At 48.5% G+C, this 15,752-nt stretch overlaps 1 protein-coding gene across 2 annotated transcripts in view; it reads left to right on the top strand.

Annotated features, from left to right (window-relative positions):
* Positions 1-941: 941 nt before the first annotated feature.
* CTCF (CCCTC-binding factor) overlaps positions 942-15,752 on the top strand; it is a 76,861-nt gene continuing 62,050 nt past the window's right edge. For both annotated transcript variants that reach the window (XM_034940447.3, XM_034940448.3), the window contains exons 1-2: positions 942-1,187; positions 9,750-9,866. The gene's annotated coding sequence lies outside the window, so the exon portion shown is untranslated. The remainder of the gene's footprint in view (positions 1,188-9,749; positions 9,867-15,752) is intronic.

Raw genomic sequence — 15,752 nt, forward strand, 5'->3', positions numbered from 1 at the left:
AAGGGAAGAGTCATATTCCCTGTAAGTACCAAAAGGCTCTCATCCCAGAGCCACCAGCACCTTGCAGTCAGTTCTTGGTCAACTTGACTGCAGGTTGGGAAGGGTCCGCAGGCGCCTCCTGGGGAGGGGTGGGACTGAAGGTCTCCGCCCACAGAGAACAGCTCTCCCGCAAAGACAAGAAATGCACGTTTCCACAGAATTACACAGCGCTAAATACAGAAACTCCTTTCAGTAAAAAGCGATTGCTATGAACGTGTTAAAGCATCAAGTCTGGTTTTCCGCCACCTCTCCGGGCTGAGGTGGCCTGGGGACACCAAGAGGAGGCCCTCCCACTCTTCTCTCGCACCCGCTTTTAGGTGGCCCTCTTCTAGGGCGGAGAGATCACCAAAAGCCGCTGAGCAAGGACAGCCCTTCCAGTCGTCGCTCGCGGGCACGGAGCTGGGAGCGCGCGGGAACCGACCCGGCCTTACTCTGGGGCGGGCAGCTGTAAGACGTTCGGAGGGCGGGTCGGGCCTGGCTGGGGCGGAGACTGGGCGGGGCTGGGCCCCGGAGCCTCCTCAGCCCCACTGGCTTGCCCCGCGCGCGCTTCCTCCAGCCACCCCCACTTCCCCAACCCTGTACGGGTTCAGGGGGCCGGAGACAGCAGCTAGGGAATAAGGTCAAGCGGGCTGGATCCGGCACCGCCCAGGGGCGGCGGCCTCCGCCCAGGAAGCCCCACCCAGCGGGAGCCAGGACGCCGCGGCGCCGGCAGAGCCCACGGGCGACCCGGCGAGGGCGCGGGAGGGCGCGTGCGGCGTGACGACGCGACTCGCGGCGCGTCCCGTGACGCCATCGCGCCCGCTTTTGAAAGTTGGCGCCCGGGGCCGCCTCCCATGCTGCCCTGCGCCAACCCCTCCCCTCACCTTTCCTCCCCCGCCCTCTACTCGCCGCCCGGCCGGCCCCCCCACCCGTCCCTTCCCTTATCAGCACCCGCGGCCCCGGCAGCGCCGACGCAGGCGCACTGCACCGCGCCGCCGCCATTTTGTGTCTGAGCCTGTGGAGCGATTAAACCGTGCGCGGAGCTGCTTCTTTGGCGGCAGCGGCGGCGGCGGTAGCCGGTGCGGACGCGCGGAGCTCGCCGGAGACGCCGGGTGGCCGGAGCCGTGGAGCGGCGGCGGAGCGGGCGCCGCGGGGGGTGTGGCGCGGAGGTAAGGGGCCCGGGGTGGAGGAGGTTTCGCGGGCCGCCTCTAGGTGTCACGATGGGGCCGCTCCGGTCGGCGCTGGCTGCAGCCCGGCGCCAGCGCCGCCGCCGGGGGGTGTTTGTCTCCCTCTACCGTCCCTGCTGCGGCGCGGCCGCCGCCATTGCCCGTCGCCGCCGTGGCCCGGCCGCCCCCCCCACCCCCACGCCCGCCCGCCCGCCCGCCCGCTAGGCCTCCCTCCTGGCAGCGCGCTAGGCCTCGGGCGGCGGCAGAGGCAGAGGCCCGCGCGCCCGGCGACTCCATTTTCCTTCCTTTGTCTGCCCTCGAGGCCGGTTCTTGGCCGGCCGATCGCCCGGCCGCGGCCCGCCCTCTGTCCTGTGTCCTCCGCCCCTCCCGCGGCGGGTGGCCCCAGCTGAGACACTATCTCCGCGTCCCGGCTTCGGCGCCCGCCTAGCTTAAGGGTTCGGACCGACTGCCGCCGCGCGCTAAGCCAGGTCCCGGTGCCGTATGGGTGTCGGGCCCTGGCCGTCGCGTCTCGGGCTGCCCCTCCTCCAGCCAGCCCCGTCCCCGGAACCTACCCTGCCGGCCTGCGTGCCTCCCCAGCTGCTTGACTGCTCGGCGGTCTCTCCCAGTCCGCGCGTCGCCGCCGCTGGTCTCCGTCTCCGCCGAGTGGTGCAGGCGGCGCTGCAGCGGCTGCGAGCAGAGGGACCCCAGAGCTGCCGAGAGCTCCCTCTGCAAGGCTGGCTGAGCTGCTCGCACCTCTACGCTGCCTGAGCGGGCGGGGGGACGCGCGCTCGCCGCCCCCGCTGCGCCCCCAAACTCGCGCCCGGGTTCCTGGCCGGACCCGACCGGTGCGGCCCCCCCACGGTGGGCGGAAAAGATGCGAGTTCCGCACCAAGTAGTTTTTATCCAGCCGGGTTCGGACTCCCCAGCCGAGTGATAGCAGCCTGACTTTGTGCGCTCAGAGATCTCAAAGGGACTGAAACTTAAATTTCATTCTGATCTCAAGTGACGTGACAAATTTCTGAATTTGGGAGTATGGGCTAAGTCCCTTGAGTTTCCCTCCCGCTTTAAAATGTCCTCACACTAACTTAGTACCTGATGCTCTAGGGCTAGGTGAAGGCGGTTCTGCCCCAGGATTGTGCAACTCGATCTAGAGCGCCAGCAGGGCAGAATGAGTTTATTCTTGACTCGACTGGTAATTTGCCCATACGATGAAATATGAGGGTTGATGTTGTAATTGAATCCTGGGTCACTTGCTGCAGATGGTTTATAAATATCTACGCCTAATGTAACTACTGTTTAGTAGGAGACTTCCTGTAGCCCCGAGTTCAGCGTTAAGTAAACATTCGCATACGTAGTCTTCATACTTTGAGTTTCGATCAACTAGGAAAGTTAAAAACCAAGTCCTCATAGGTGGGAAAGGAAGTTAAACAGGGCATATATTTAAATTTATTCGGTCCTTAAGTTTTCTTTCTTCACTAAAAAGCATCCCGTTGAATTGCGGGAGTCTTTTGCTTTTCCGTAAATATTCTAGTGCCTTAATATAGTTCATTGCAGCAGTTGATGTATCAGTTCGGGTTGTTTTGGAGAGAAGAAAGTCTGGATTAACATGTTTTTAGGAAGGAAGCTATGTTAAGTTTATGAAGAAATTAAACAGCCTGGTCCTAACCAAAGTTGTCCAGTCCATTGTATGTAATCTCAATGTGTAGCTCCTCACTGCAGTCCTCTTCGTAGGCACGCTTTCTATGTCTCATTTTGGAACCCTGCAAAATATTCCTGCCACCCCTCTTCCTCAATAAAATTGCGTAGAGTAACTAAATGCAGTAGTGTTGATTGATAGTTAGACTTGGGAATAGAATCACCTTTAATTATCTAATATGTTAGTCCAATTGTGTAATTTATTGCATTCTTTTGTGACTTTGTTTTCCTTTTGAAATTGTGGTTAAGTAGCATGTTTTATTTATTTAAATAAGCTCAACATTGAGTTAAAAATTAAAATACAGCAGGTGTATAATCGAGCCAGGAGTAAAGCTTGTTTTCCCGGGTTAGTACTGTGCTCCATAGACCATATTTTGCTTCTTGGTTTGGTTGTTTCATATGCAGTCATCGGCTTCTTGGGTTTATACGTCATTTATGCTGTTTTAGTGGAATAGACCTTTTCCACACAGTTGCTATCCTTTGAAATTCCCATATGCCAGGAATCATGCTTTGTTTTGTTTTGATTAAAAAACAATCTACAGAGAGAATAAATTGAGGATGAATTGATATGTTAGGGTAACCCAGACTTTTTTTTTTTTTTTTTTTTTTTTTTTTTTTGAGACGGAGTCTCGTTCTGTCCCCTAGGCTGGAGTGGCAGTGGTGCGATCTCGGCTCACTGCAACCTCTGCCTCCCGGATTCAAGCAATTCTTCTGTCTCTGCCTCCCAAGTAGCAGGAATTACAGGCCCGTGCCACCACGCCCGGCTAATTTTTGTATTTTTAGTAGAGACGGGTTTTCACGGTGTTGGCCAGGCTGGTCTCGAACTCCTGACCTCAGGTGATCCACCCGCCTCAGCCTCCCAGAGTGCTGGGATTACAGGCATGAGCCATCTCGCCAGGCCAGGACCTGTTGTTTAAATTAGTGATAGGAGGATGATTAAAACAGGAATGTTTGCCTGCATAAGAAAATACTGCCTATTTAAGAGTAGTTGTGGCTGGGAGCGGTGGCTCACGCCTGTAATCCCAGCACTTTGGGTGACCAAGGCGGGAGAATCACGAGGTCAGGAGATTGAGACCATCCTGACTAACACGGTGAAACCCTGTCTCTACTCAAAATACAAAAAATTAGCCAGGCATGGTGGCACACGCCGTAGTCCTGGCTACTAGGGAGGCTGAGACAGGAGAACCGCTCGAACCTAGAAGGCGGAGGTTGCAGTGAGCCGAGGTTGTGCCGCTGCACTCCAGCCTGGGCAACAGAGCGAGACTCTATCTCAAAAAAAAAAAAAAAAGAAAAAGAAAAAGAGTAGTTGTAAAGGTTAACTTTATCGGGATCCATTCAACCTATGTAAGAATTTAGGAGGTGAAGTTGTCCTTAAGATGCATTCAAATTCTAAGAGCTTTAGGATTTTATTTTAAAGTACACACGCAAATGGGGGCACTCACCTGGGACTTCTGAATGGCTTGGGGAGTTCCTTGGTGGAAGCCACTTGTGGCTGACTTAAGGCCCTGGGGAGGAATCCTGGGCAGAGCCTTGCAGGCTGGTGCCTCCTGGCCAAAAGTAACCTCTAGAGACTGCTTTTTTTGCTTCAGGGATGCTGCTGCTGTCACAGCCATTCCACATCATCTACGTTATAGACTCCACCTAATTTTTTTAAACTAGACCATCTGTCTGCCTAATTTACCTGTCTTGGCTCCAGATGACTTGACTGTTTTGCCAAAAATTAGGCCCCTCTTCAAACAACTCAGATGCATTATGATTTAAAAAGAACAATAATGGCAAATAATGTGTAACTTTGAAGACCATGGTTCTCAATTGATGTGATTTGTAGGTGGGACATGGTGGCTCACACCTGTAATCCCAGCACTTTGGGAGGCTGAGGCAGGCGGATCACCTGAGGTCAGGAGTTTGAGACCAGCCTGGCCAACATGGTGAGACCCCATCTTTACCAAAAACACAAAAATTAGCTGGGCGTGGTGGCATATGTCTGTTTCTGTAATCCCAGCTACTCAGGAGGCTGAGTCCGAGAATCACTTGAACCCGGGAGGCGGAGGTTGCAGTGAGTCAAGATCGTGCCGTTGCACTCCAGCCTGGGTGACGGAGTGAGACTCTGTCTCAAAATTAAAAAAAAAAAAAAAAGATTAGTCTTACCACATTTGTTTTGTTGTTCTTGTGGGGTATTTGTTTGTTTTGGAGATGGAGTCTCGCTTTGTCTACCAGGCTGGAGTGCAGGGGCACGATCTCGGCTCACTGCAAGCTCCACCTCCCAGGTTCACGCCATTCTCTTGCCTCAGCCTCCCGAGTAGCTGGGAGGACTACAGGCACCTGCCACCACGCCTGGCTAATTTTTTGTATTTTTAGTAGAGACGGGGTTTCACCGTGTTAGCAAGGATGGTTTCGATCTCCTGACCTGCCCGCCTCCGCCTCTCAAAGTGCTGGGATTACAGGCGTGAGCCACCGCGCCCGGCCTGTGGGGTTTGTTTGTTTTAAGACAGGGTCTTCCTCTTTTACCCAGGCTGGAGTGCAGTGGTGTGATCACAGCTCACTGCAGCCTCCACCTCCCTGGCTCAAATGATCCTGCCACCTCAGCCTCCTGGGTAGCTGGGACTAATTTTTTCTAGGTACGGGGTTTTGTCATGTTGCCTAGGCTGGTCTCAAACTCGTGGCCTCAAGCAGTCTGTCTGCCTTGGCCTCCCAAAGTGCTGGGATTAGGTGTGAGCCACCGTGTCCAGCCCATTTTTTTTAAACACCTGTAAACTTTCTGTAGTCTGTCTTCGTATCTTCCCTGCTAGTATCTTTGTGCATTTTCTCAGTGATTTAATATTTGAATGCAAAGTTGTGGCATTGCATATAGACTGCCAAAATACAGTCCAAAGGTGAGGGTTAGGATGGTATTCTTTCACACTTGATCCTTGTTTTTGGTCACTCTTGGAATTTTCAGGGGTAGAAAATTTCATTCCCTTTGAGGTATGCTGGTAATAATAATGGACTCCAGTATGGAAGTGTTGGTTGGACTAAATATGCTAATCACCTATTTGTGTTACTAAAAATTGCCTTTCAACAGAGGAGACTTTAGCTTCATCTAAGAAAGAGTGAGTTTTGTGGAGTTTAGCTAATTGTGAGATGGATTTCCTCTTAGAAGATGTACCTCATGTGCCAAATTGCTTGGAAACTTTTTTTTTTTAATACATTTTGATTGAGGCAGTGGCATGATCATAGCTGTTGCCCAGATAGGAGTGCAGTGGCATGATCATAGCTCACTGCAGCCTTGAACTCCTGGGCTCAAGCAGTCTTCCTGCTGCAGCCTCCCAAGTAGCTGGTACTATAGGCGTGTGCCACCATGCCCAGCTGATTCTTTTATTTTTTTGTAGAGACAGGATCCTACTATGTTGCTCAGGCTGGTCTTGAACTCCTGGGCTCAAGCAAGTCTCCCACCTCGGCCTCCCAAAGTGTTGACATTACAGGTGTGAGCCACCATACTCGGCTTTTTTTTTTTTTTTTTTTTTTTTTTTTGAGACAGGTTGTCACTGTGTTGCCCACACTGCAGTGCAGTGGTGTGATCATGGCTCACTGCAGCCTTGTCCCCCACCTGCCCCAAGCGATCCTCCCACCTTAGCCTTCCAAGTAGCTGGGACCACAGGCACACAACACCATGCCTGGCATATATATGTATACGTGTATATATATATATATTTTTAAGATGGAGTTCACTCTGTCTCCCAGGCTGGAGTGTTCTGGGCTCACTGCAACCTCGGCCTCCCAGGTTCAAGTGATTCTCCTGCTTCAGCCTCGCGAGTAGCTGGGATTACAGGTGCCTGCCACCATGCCCAGCTAATTTTTGTATTTTTAGTAGAGACGGGGTTTCGCCATGTTGGCCAGGCTGGTCTGGAACTCATGACCTCAGGTTATCCACCCACCTCGACCTCCCAAAGTGCTGGGACTACAGATGTGAGCCACCATGCCTGGCCTTTTTTTTGTTGTTGTTCTTCTTCCCTGAGACAAAGTCTTCCTCTGTCACCCAGGCTGGAGTGCAGTGGTGCGATGGTGGCCCACTGCAACCTCCGTCTCCCGGGTTCAACCAGTTCTCCGGCTTAGCCTCCTGAGAAGCTGGGATTACAGGTGCATACCACCATGCCCAGCTAGTTTTTGTATTTTTAGTAGAGACTGGGTTTCACCCCGTTGGCCAGGGTGGTCTCGAACTCTAACCTCATGATCCACCCGCCTGGGCCTCCTAAAGTGCTGGGATTACAGGCGTTAGCCACTGTGCCCGGCCTGCCTGGCTAATTTTTATGTATTTTGTAGAGACGGGGTTTTGCCATGTTGCCCTGACTGGCTTTGAACTCCTAGGCTCAAGCAGTCCTCTACTGTGGCCTCTCAAAGTGCTGGATTGCTGGTGTGAGCCATCACACCTGGCTATATTATTTGGAAACTCTTTTTTTTTTTGAGACTGAGTCTTGCTCTGTTGCCCAGGCTGGAGTGCAGTGGTGCAATCTTGGCTCACTGAAACCTCTGCTTCCTGGGTTCAAGCGATTCTCCTGCCCCAGCCTCTTGAATAGCTGGGATAACTGGCACACACTGCTACACCTGGTTAATTTTTGTATTTTTTTTAGTAGAGACAAGGTTCCACTATGTTGGTCAGGCTGGTCTTGAACTCCTGACCTTGTGATCCGCCTGCCTTGGCTTCCCAAAGTGCTGGGATAACTGGCACACACTGCTACACCTGGTTAATTTTTGTATTTTTTTTAGTAGAGACAAGGTTCCACTATGTTGGTCAGGCTGGTCTTGAACTCCTGACCTTGTGATCCGCCTGCCTTGGCTTCCCAAAGTGCTGGGATTGCAGGCGTGAACCACTGTGCCCGGCCTATTTGGAAACACTTAGTTCAAATTTAGCTCTTTATTTCACTTGGGATTTTATTTTATTCTTTTTTTGAGACAGAGTCTCACTCTGTCGCCAGGCTGGAGTGCAGTGGCACGATCTTGGCTCATTGCAGCTGCGCCTCCTGGGTTCAAACGATTCTCCTGCCTCAGCCTCCTGAGTAGCTGGGTTTACAGGCCTGCACCACCATGCCCAGCTAATTTTTGTATTTTTAGTAGAGACGTTTCACTATGTTGGCCAGGATGGTCTCAATCTCTTGACCTCGTGATCCGCCCGCCTTGGCCTCCCAAAGTGCTGGGATTACAGGTGTGAGCCATTGTGCCTGGCCTGGGATTTTCTTTCTTTCTTTCTTTCTTTTTCTTTAGAGGTAGGTTCCACTCTACCTTTGCTTGAAGCTTGACAGTTCATTTTGTAATTTAGGGTGAAAAGATGCCATCTAACAAAGTATTCCATTATTCGACTAAAAAAACTGTTTCATTGCTATGCTTCTAGGATTTTCAAAGGTCAGTAAAAGCTCCTTTTGCCAGTTATCTTTTTTTTTTTTTTTTTTTTTTTTTTAATGAGACGGAGTCTGGCTCTGTCGCCCAGGCTGGAGTGCAGTGGCGCGATCTCAGCTCATTCCAACCTCCGGCTCTTGGGTTCAGGCGATTCTCCTGCCTCAGCCTCCTGAATAGCTGGGATTACAGGCGTGTGCCACCACGCCTGGCTAATTTTTGTATTTTTAGTAGAGATGGGGTTTCGCCATGTTGGTCAGGCTGTTCTCAAACTCCTGACCTCAGGTGATCCACCTGCCTTGGCTTCCCCAGTTATCTTACTAAACTGGAAAGCATAGCCTTTACTTGTGGCATGAACAAACTTAATCAGTAAGACCACTACGTGCTAAAGATACGGAAATAAACTGTTAGAGAGCCATTACTGCAGCCATAAGAATTAATTTTTTTTTTTTTTTTGAGACGGAGTCTCGCTCTGTTGCCCAGGCTGGAATGCAGTGGCAGGATCTCGGCTCACTGCAAGCTCCGCCTCCCGGGTTCATGCCATTCTCCTGCCTCAGCCTCCTGAGTAGCTGGGACTACAGGCACCCGCCACCACGCCCGGCTAATTTTTTTCTTTGTATTTTTAGTAGAGACGGGGTTTCACGTGTTAGCCAGGATGGTCTTGATCTGCTGACCTCGTGATCTGTCTGCCTCGGCCTCCCAAAGTGCTGGGATTACAGGCGTAAGCCACTGCGCCCAGCCAAGAATTAATTTTTTGGTAGTTTGAATATGTGTGCCATTATTTGGTTGCAATATTGCAGTGGAGTGTTTTGTTTTGTTTTGTTTTGTTTTTGAGACGGAGTCTCTCTCTGTCGCCCAGGCTGGAGTGCCATGGTGCGATCTCGGCTCACTGCATGCTCTGCCTCCCAGGTTTGCGCCATTCTCAGCTTCCCAAGTAGCTGGTACTACAGGCGCCCGCCACCACACCCGGCTAATTTTTTGTATTTTTAGTACAGACGGGGTTTCACCATGTTAGCCAGGCTGGTCTCGATCTCCTGACCTCGTGATCTGCCCGCCTTGGCCTCCCAAAGTGCTGGGATTACAGGCATGAGCCACCGCGCCTGGCCTTTTTTTTTTTGAGACAAGATCTCTCACTCTGTCAAGCAGGCTGGAATGCAGTGGCACAATCTCAGCTCAGTACAGCCTCAAACTCCTGGGTGAGTCTCCCACCCTGGCTTCCAAAAGCGTTAGATTAGTGGTGTGAGCCTGGAGTACTATTTTGCTACTTACAAATCTTTAGTCCTTTATATATTTAGCAAATGTGTGAAAAAATAAATGAATGTTTTGTTATTGGCTTGATGGTGGACATTTATGGAATGGCTCAGTTAGTGACATGACATGAACAGGTGTTTTGTTTCTTTCCCAATTTTTTCTGTCTTCAGTTTTCCCTCATTTTTTTTTCATACTATATGCGTATTTGTATGAATTTAGTGTTTCATAAAATGATTTGTGCTTTTCTTTTAGAATGATTACGGACCTGAAGCCAAAGAACAAGATGCGCTAGTGGACAGATTGCTGACCAGGGGCTTGAGAGCTGGGTTCTATTTTCCCTCCTCAAACTGACTTTGCAGCCACGGAGAGGTAAGTGCTATTTCCGTTTTTTCTATCTTAAAAATGGTAGTAATATAACCCTCCTGGAGTTGGAGGATTTGTTGGCTAATTCTTGAATATAGGGGATGCAGGATATCAGGTGATTGAGAGCATACAGGCTTCATAATCAGAGTCCTGGGTTTGAAACTCTTTACGATGATATACTAGCTGGGTAATATGGGGCAAGTTACTTTAACCTGTCTACTCCTGCAGTCCTCACTTGTGAGAGAATAACACCACCAATCTCAGAGACTATTCTCCGTTAATGAGAATGTGTTTTGTAAAGCATTAAGTACTATTCTGAACATGTACATAGAAAGATCCCAGGAAATTGTGGCTGCTTTTCTGTAGAAACCCTTGGAATGTGTATTTTGACTATTGGCAAATGAACTGAAAAGAAAGTCCATGACCTGTGGCTACTTGTAATTTTGATGAGAAACAGATGGAATCCTGTTCTTGGGGAACCTGGTATCCTGGATAAAAATTGTCTTAATTTGAGTTAGCCTAGCTCATTGCCCATTTTGCGTCAGAGTGTGACAGTGATTATCATTTTAATTTAGCCTATAATTTTTGCTATAAAATATAATGGACATTATATGGAACTTGGAACAGACCTTTTATAAATATTGGAATCTACTATGCTTTGGGATCTCATAAACAACAAAGTGGGATTCTGGTTGTAAAAATTATCTCTTCTCACGGTACCGGAAGGCACATTTTTTTCAGACCCTAGAAAAATGTGAAAATAATTTAATCGTACATGTGTAATGGCAAAAAGGAATGTAGAAGTGGAAATTACAAATGCCAGGATTAGATAAGCTTATGTGAATGAATCATCTAAATGACTACTAAGATTTTTCTTACAAGCTCTGCCTGGAGCAAATCAAGAGAAGGGAATAGGAATGAAAGTTCTGTTATTCTTCAAACCTTTATTTTCCAAATGGGCAACTTGTTATCCTGCTAGATGGGAAGGAGAAGGTCTGTGGTAGTATTCTGTCACTCCAAAAATAACTTATGCCCTGCAGGTTCTTTTAGGAGTGTTGACACAGAGTGCATACCAATAAGTTGCTGAAAAAAGAATGCTGATTTAAAAACTATTGAGAAATCGAACCTTTAAGAGTTTAGGGAATGGGTTTATAGGAACACGTTAATCACTTTCAAGTGTTATGACTAGCTTAATTGCTTAGATCCCTGTTTCTCAAACTGGGATATGAATACCCTTAGGGAATCAGGTGGTATGATTTCGGGGTACTTGGAGTCACAAGAAAGATAAACATGACCCATCTTCCTAGAACTTCAGTTATACTCATAGAGGAGGTGGTGAGTTAAGTAATTTAACTGGTCAGTGATTAAATATTAAATATTGGCCAGGCACGGTAGCTCACACCTAGTACGTTGGAAGGCCAAGGCCTCCCAAATCCCAGTAATCCTAGTACTTTGGGAGGCCAAGGCAGGTAGATCACTTGAGGTCAGGAGTTCCAGACCAGCTGGCCAACATGGTAAAACCCCATCTCTACTAAAAATATAAAAACTAGCCGAGTGTGGTGGCGGGTGCCTGTAATCCCAGCTACTTGGGAGGCTGAGGCAGGAGAATCACTTAAACCTGGGAAGCAGAGGTTGCAGTGAGCCAGGATTGTGTCACTGCACTCCACCCTGGGCGACAGAGTGACTCTGTCTGCCCCCCCCCACCCCCCCCAAAACAACAAAAGACTGGGCGCGGTGGCTCACGCCTGTAATCCCAGAACTTTGGGAGGCTGAGGTGGGCGGATCACAAGGTCAGGAGTTCGGGACCAGCCTGGCCAACATGGTGAAACCCCGTCTCTACTAAAAATACAAAAAATTAGCTGGGTGTAGTGGCAGGAACCTGTAATGCCAGTTTCTCGGCAGGCTGAGGCAGAAGAATTGTTTGAACCTGGGAGGCGGAGGTTGCAATGAGCTGAAATCAGTGCACTCCAGCCCAGGCAACAGAGTGAGACTCTGTCTCAAAAAAACAACAAAAAAAACCCCAAGAAGACAATTAGCTGGGTGTGGTGGTGTGTGCCTGTAATCCCAACTACTCTGGAGGCTGAGGCAGGAGAATCGCCTGAACCAGGAGGCAGGCAGAGGTTGCAGTGAGCCAAGATCACGCCACTGCATTCCAGACTGGGTGACAGAGCAAGACCGTCTCAAAAAATAAATAAATAAATAAATAAATATTAAATATTGTTATATTAAAACAAATAGACATTTTTGGAGCAGAATGAAAACTGTATGATTAAGATAACATAGGTCTTCAACAAAATGAGCATGAGTGCCTGAGGGTGGGAAGTTCTCTCTGTATAGGTTCTATAGTGGATATGTTTGAGAAGCAATACATTTGAGCTATAGAACAGCTCTGCTATCCTGCTCCTTACTTTGTCCTTGTAGTATTTGTGTAGGGAAAAACTCTCAAGCCCAGGTTTTTCCTTTGCTTTCACGTAACAACCACCATCAACACAAAAGAAGACTTACGTGGCTGGGCCCAGTGGCTCATGCCTGTAATCCTAGCACTTTGGGAGGCCAAGGTGGGCAGATTGCAAGTCCAAGAGATCGAGACCATCCTGACCAACATGGTGAAATCCCATCTCTACTAAAAATACAAAATTTAGCCGGGCGTTGTGGTGCGCGCCTGTAGTTCCAGTTACTGGGGAGGCTGAGGCAGGAGAATCGCTTGAACCCGGGAGGCGGAAGTTGCAGTGAGCCGAGATCATGCCACTGTACTCTGGCTTGGCGACAAGGCGAGACTCCATCTCAAAAAAAAAAAAAAAAAAAAAAAAGACTTACGTGACCAAAGATGGGGTGGAGGGATTTTCCTCACACACCAAACAGTGGATGCCAACTAGGTGTCATCCAACACCATCTACCCAAGATGGTGTCAGATCCCACACGTTTAGGGTTCAGTCCCATAAGACCACCTGTCCTTCCTACCAGTCACAAGCCCATTCCTTCAGAGCTTCTGACCAACTGGCTTCAAGTTGAGTTTCCCACGACCTCTTTCTTGGGTTCCATTAGTTTGCTAAAGCAGTTCACAGACCTCAAGGAAACACTTCTTTAGATTTCCCAGTTTGTTAAGAGGACTACTTTATTTATTTATTTTTGAGGCAGTCTCACTGTGTCGCCCAGGCTGGAGTGCAGTGGCGTGATCTCGGCTCACTGCAACTTCCCCCTCCCAGGTTCAAGCAATTCTCCTGCCTCAGTCTCCCGAGTAGCTGGGATTACAGGCGTTCACCCCCACGCCTGGCTAATTTTGGTATTTTTAGTAGAGATGGGGTTTTGCCATGTTGGCCAGGCTGGTCTCAAACTCCTGACCTCAGGTGATCCACCCAGTTCGGCCTCCCAAAGTGCTGGGATTACAGGCATGAACCACCACGCCCAGCCAAAAGCATCTTTTTTTTTTTTTTTTTTTGAGATGGAGTCTTGCTCTGTTGCCCAGGCTGAAGTGCAGTGGTGCAGTCTTGGCTCACTGCAAGCTCCGCCTCCCAGGTTCACACCATTCTCCTGTCTCGGCCTCCCAAGTAGGTGAGACTACATGCACCCACCACCACACCCAGCTAATTTTTGTATTTTTAGCAGAGACAGAGTTTCACCTTGTCAGCCAGGATGGTCTTGATCTCCTGACCTCTTGATCTGCCTGCCTCGGCCTCCCAAAGTGCTGGGATTACAGGCGTGAGCCACTGCGCCCAGCCAAAAGCATCTATTCTTAACTGTGTGTTTTACAATTACTAAGTATTGTTATTAACATATTTCTCTTAAGTGGCATTTAAGAATTACATTTTTTCCATATGTCCTTGTGGATAGAGGAAAAAAAAAGAATTACATTTTCTTTAGTCACGCGTTGTGTTGCATGCCTGTAGTCCTAGCTATTCAGGAGGCTGAGGCAGGAGGATCGTCTGAGCTGAGAAGGTTGAGGTTGCAATGAGCCGTGGTCCCACCACTGCATTTCAGCCTGGGTGACAGAGTAAGACCCTGTCTCAATAAACAAATAAGTAAGTAAGAATTAAGTTTTCTGAGGCTGGGCGTGGTGGCTCATGCTTATAATCCCAGCACTTTGGGAGGATGAATTTTATTTTAATCCCATTAGGACTCCAAGTCCTGGCCATGCAGCTTAATAGCTATATGGCCTTGGGCAGTTCTATTAGAGGTGACTTCCTTGGGCTTCCCTTTCCTCTTTTTTTTGAGAGATGGAGTCTCGCTCTGTCGCCAGGCTGGAGTGCAGTGGTGCGATCTCGGCTCACTGCAGCCTCTGCTTCCCGGGTTCAACCGATTCTCCTGCCTCAGCCTCCTGAATAGCTAGGACTACAGGTGTGCCACCATGTCTAGCTAATTTTTGTATTTTTAGTAGAGACGGGGTTTCACCATATTGGCTGGGCTGGTCTCAAACTCCTGACCTCAGGTGATCCGCCCACCTCGGCCTCCCAGAGTGCTGGGATTACAAGCGTGAGCCACCGCGCCCAGCCAAGTTGGTTATTGTATATATTTTGCATTAAACTGAACTTCGATGACCACCAGATAATACAAATGTTAATGAACTAAACGGAAATATTGTGCCATAGGAAAATGGGTTAGATTTATCAGAAAATCTGTTGAGCAGTAGAGAAGTGGGTAAGAAAACAAGGTCTCGTTGCATGTTGCAAGGGATATAAAACCCTAACCCATTTAAAAAGATGAATGTCAGCCTGGGCAACTTAGTGAGACCTTGTCTGTAAAAAAAAAAAAAAAAAAAAAAATGTAGCCAGGGTGGTGGTGCACACCTGTAGTCTCAGCTACTTGGGAGGCTGAGATGGGAGGATCACCTGAGCCCGGGAGGTTAAGGCTGCATGCACTCTAGCCTGGGTGACAGAGTGAGACCCTGTCTTAAAAAAAAAAAACAACAAAAAAACGGAAGGCTGTTAACCAGCAAAATGCTTATGAGAGAGGTTTTTTAATAGCATAATACCAAAAAGTTAATTATTATGGAATAAAAGTAAAGAAAATCCCAAACTAAAACCTGGCGTATAGCAGAAGCTCAATAAGTAATTATTTGGATGAATGAATGCCTAGGGAAAAAAGACTAAACAGACGTGGAAATCATCAGTCAAAACTAGTAGTGTGAGGGTAGTTTGGTTTGGGGGTCACTTTTTGTTGGTTTTGTATAGTTTGCGTAATTTTTTTTTAATGCAAATACGTTTTTTTCTTTTCTTAGATTAAAGCAGAATTACCAAAATCTGGCTATAAAAATATTTAACAATAGGTGACTGGTTAAATTATGATACATCCCTATAATAGAATGTTGTTGTTTTTTTTTTGAGATGGTGTCTCCCTCTGTCACCTAGGCTGGAGTGCAGTGGCGCGATCTCTGCTCACTGCAAACTCCGCCTCCCGGCTTCACACCATTCTCTTGCCTCAGCCTCCTGAGTAGCTAGAACCGCTAATTTTTTGTGTTTTTAGTAGAGATGGGGTTTCACCATGTTAGCCAGGATGGTCTGGATCTCCTGACCTCGTAAGCCGCCTGCCTCTGCCTCCGAAAGTGCTGGGATTACAGGCGTGAGCCACCACGCCTGGCCTTATAATAGAATGTTGTGTAGCCATTATGTATAAAAAATATGTTGAAATGGCAAGATATTTGAAACAAAGTACAAAGAAAGCAGATTATCAAACAATATGTATGGTATGATCTCCTGAGAGTAAGTATATGTGTATATTGGGGAGGGGACTGCGAATTTGGATATAAGCCAGAACGTGTGTATAAAACCTATAGGTAGGTTTCTTTAAGCTTTCTCCTGTTGCCTGTATTGCATAATTTTTAAAGGAAAAGGGAATGCAGTACAGTAGGAAGTAGCACTGAAACTTTCTGATAAAGGTAATGAAATGGGCTGGGCA

The sequence above is a fragment of the Pan paniscus genome, chromosome 18, assembly GCF_029289425.2.
Source record: "Pan paniscus chromosome 18, NHGRI_mPanPan1-v2.0_pri, whole genome shotgun sequence".
In the NCBI taxonomy this organism is placed as follows: Eukaryota; Metazoa; Chordata; class Mammalia; order Primates; family Hominidae; genus Pan; species Pan paniscus.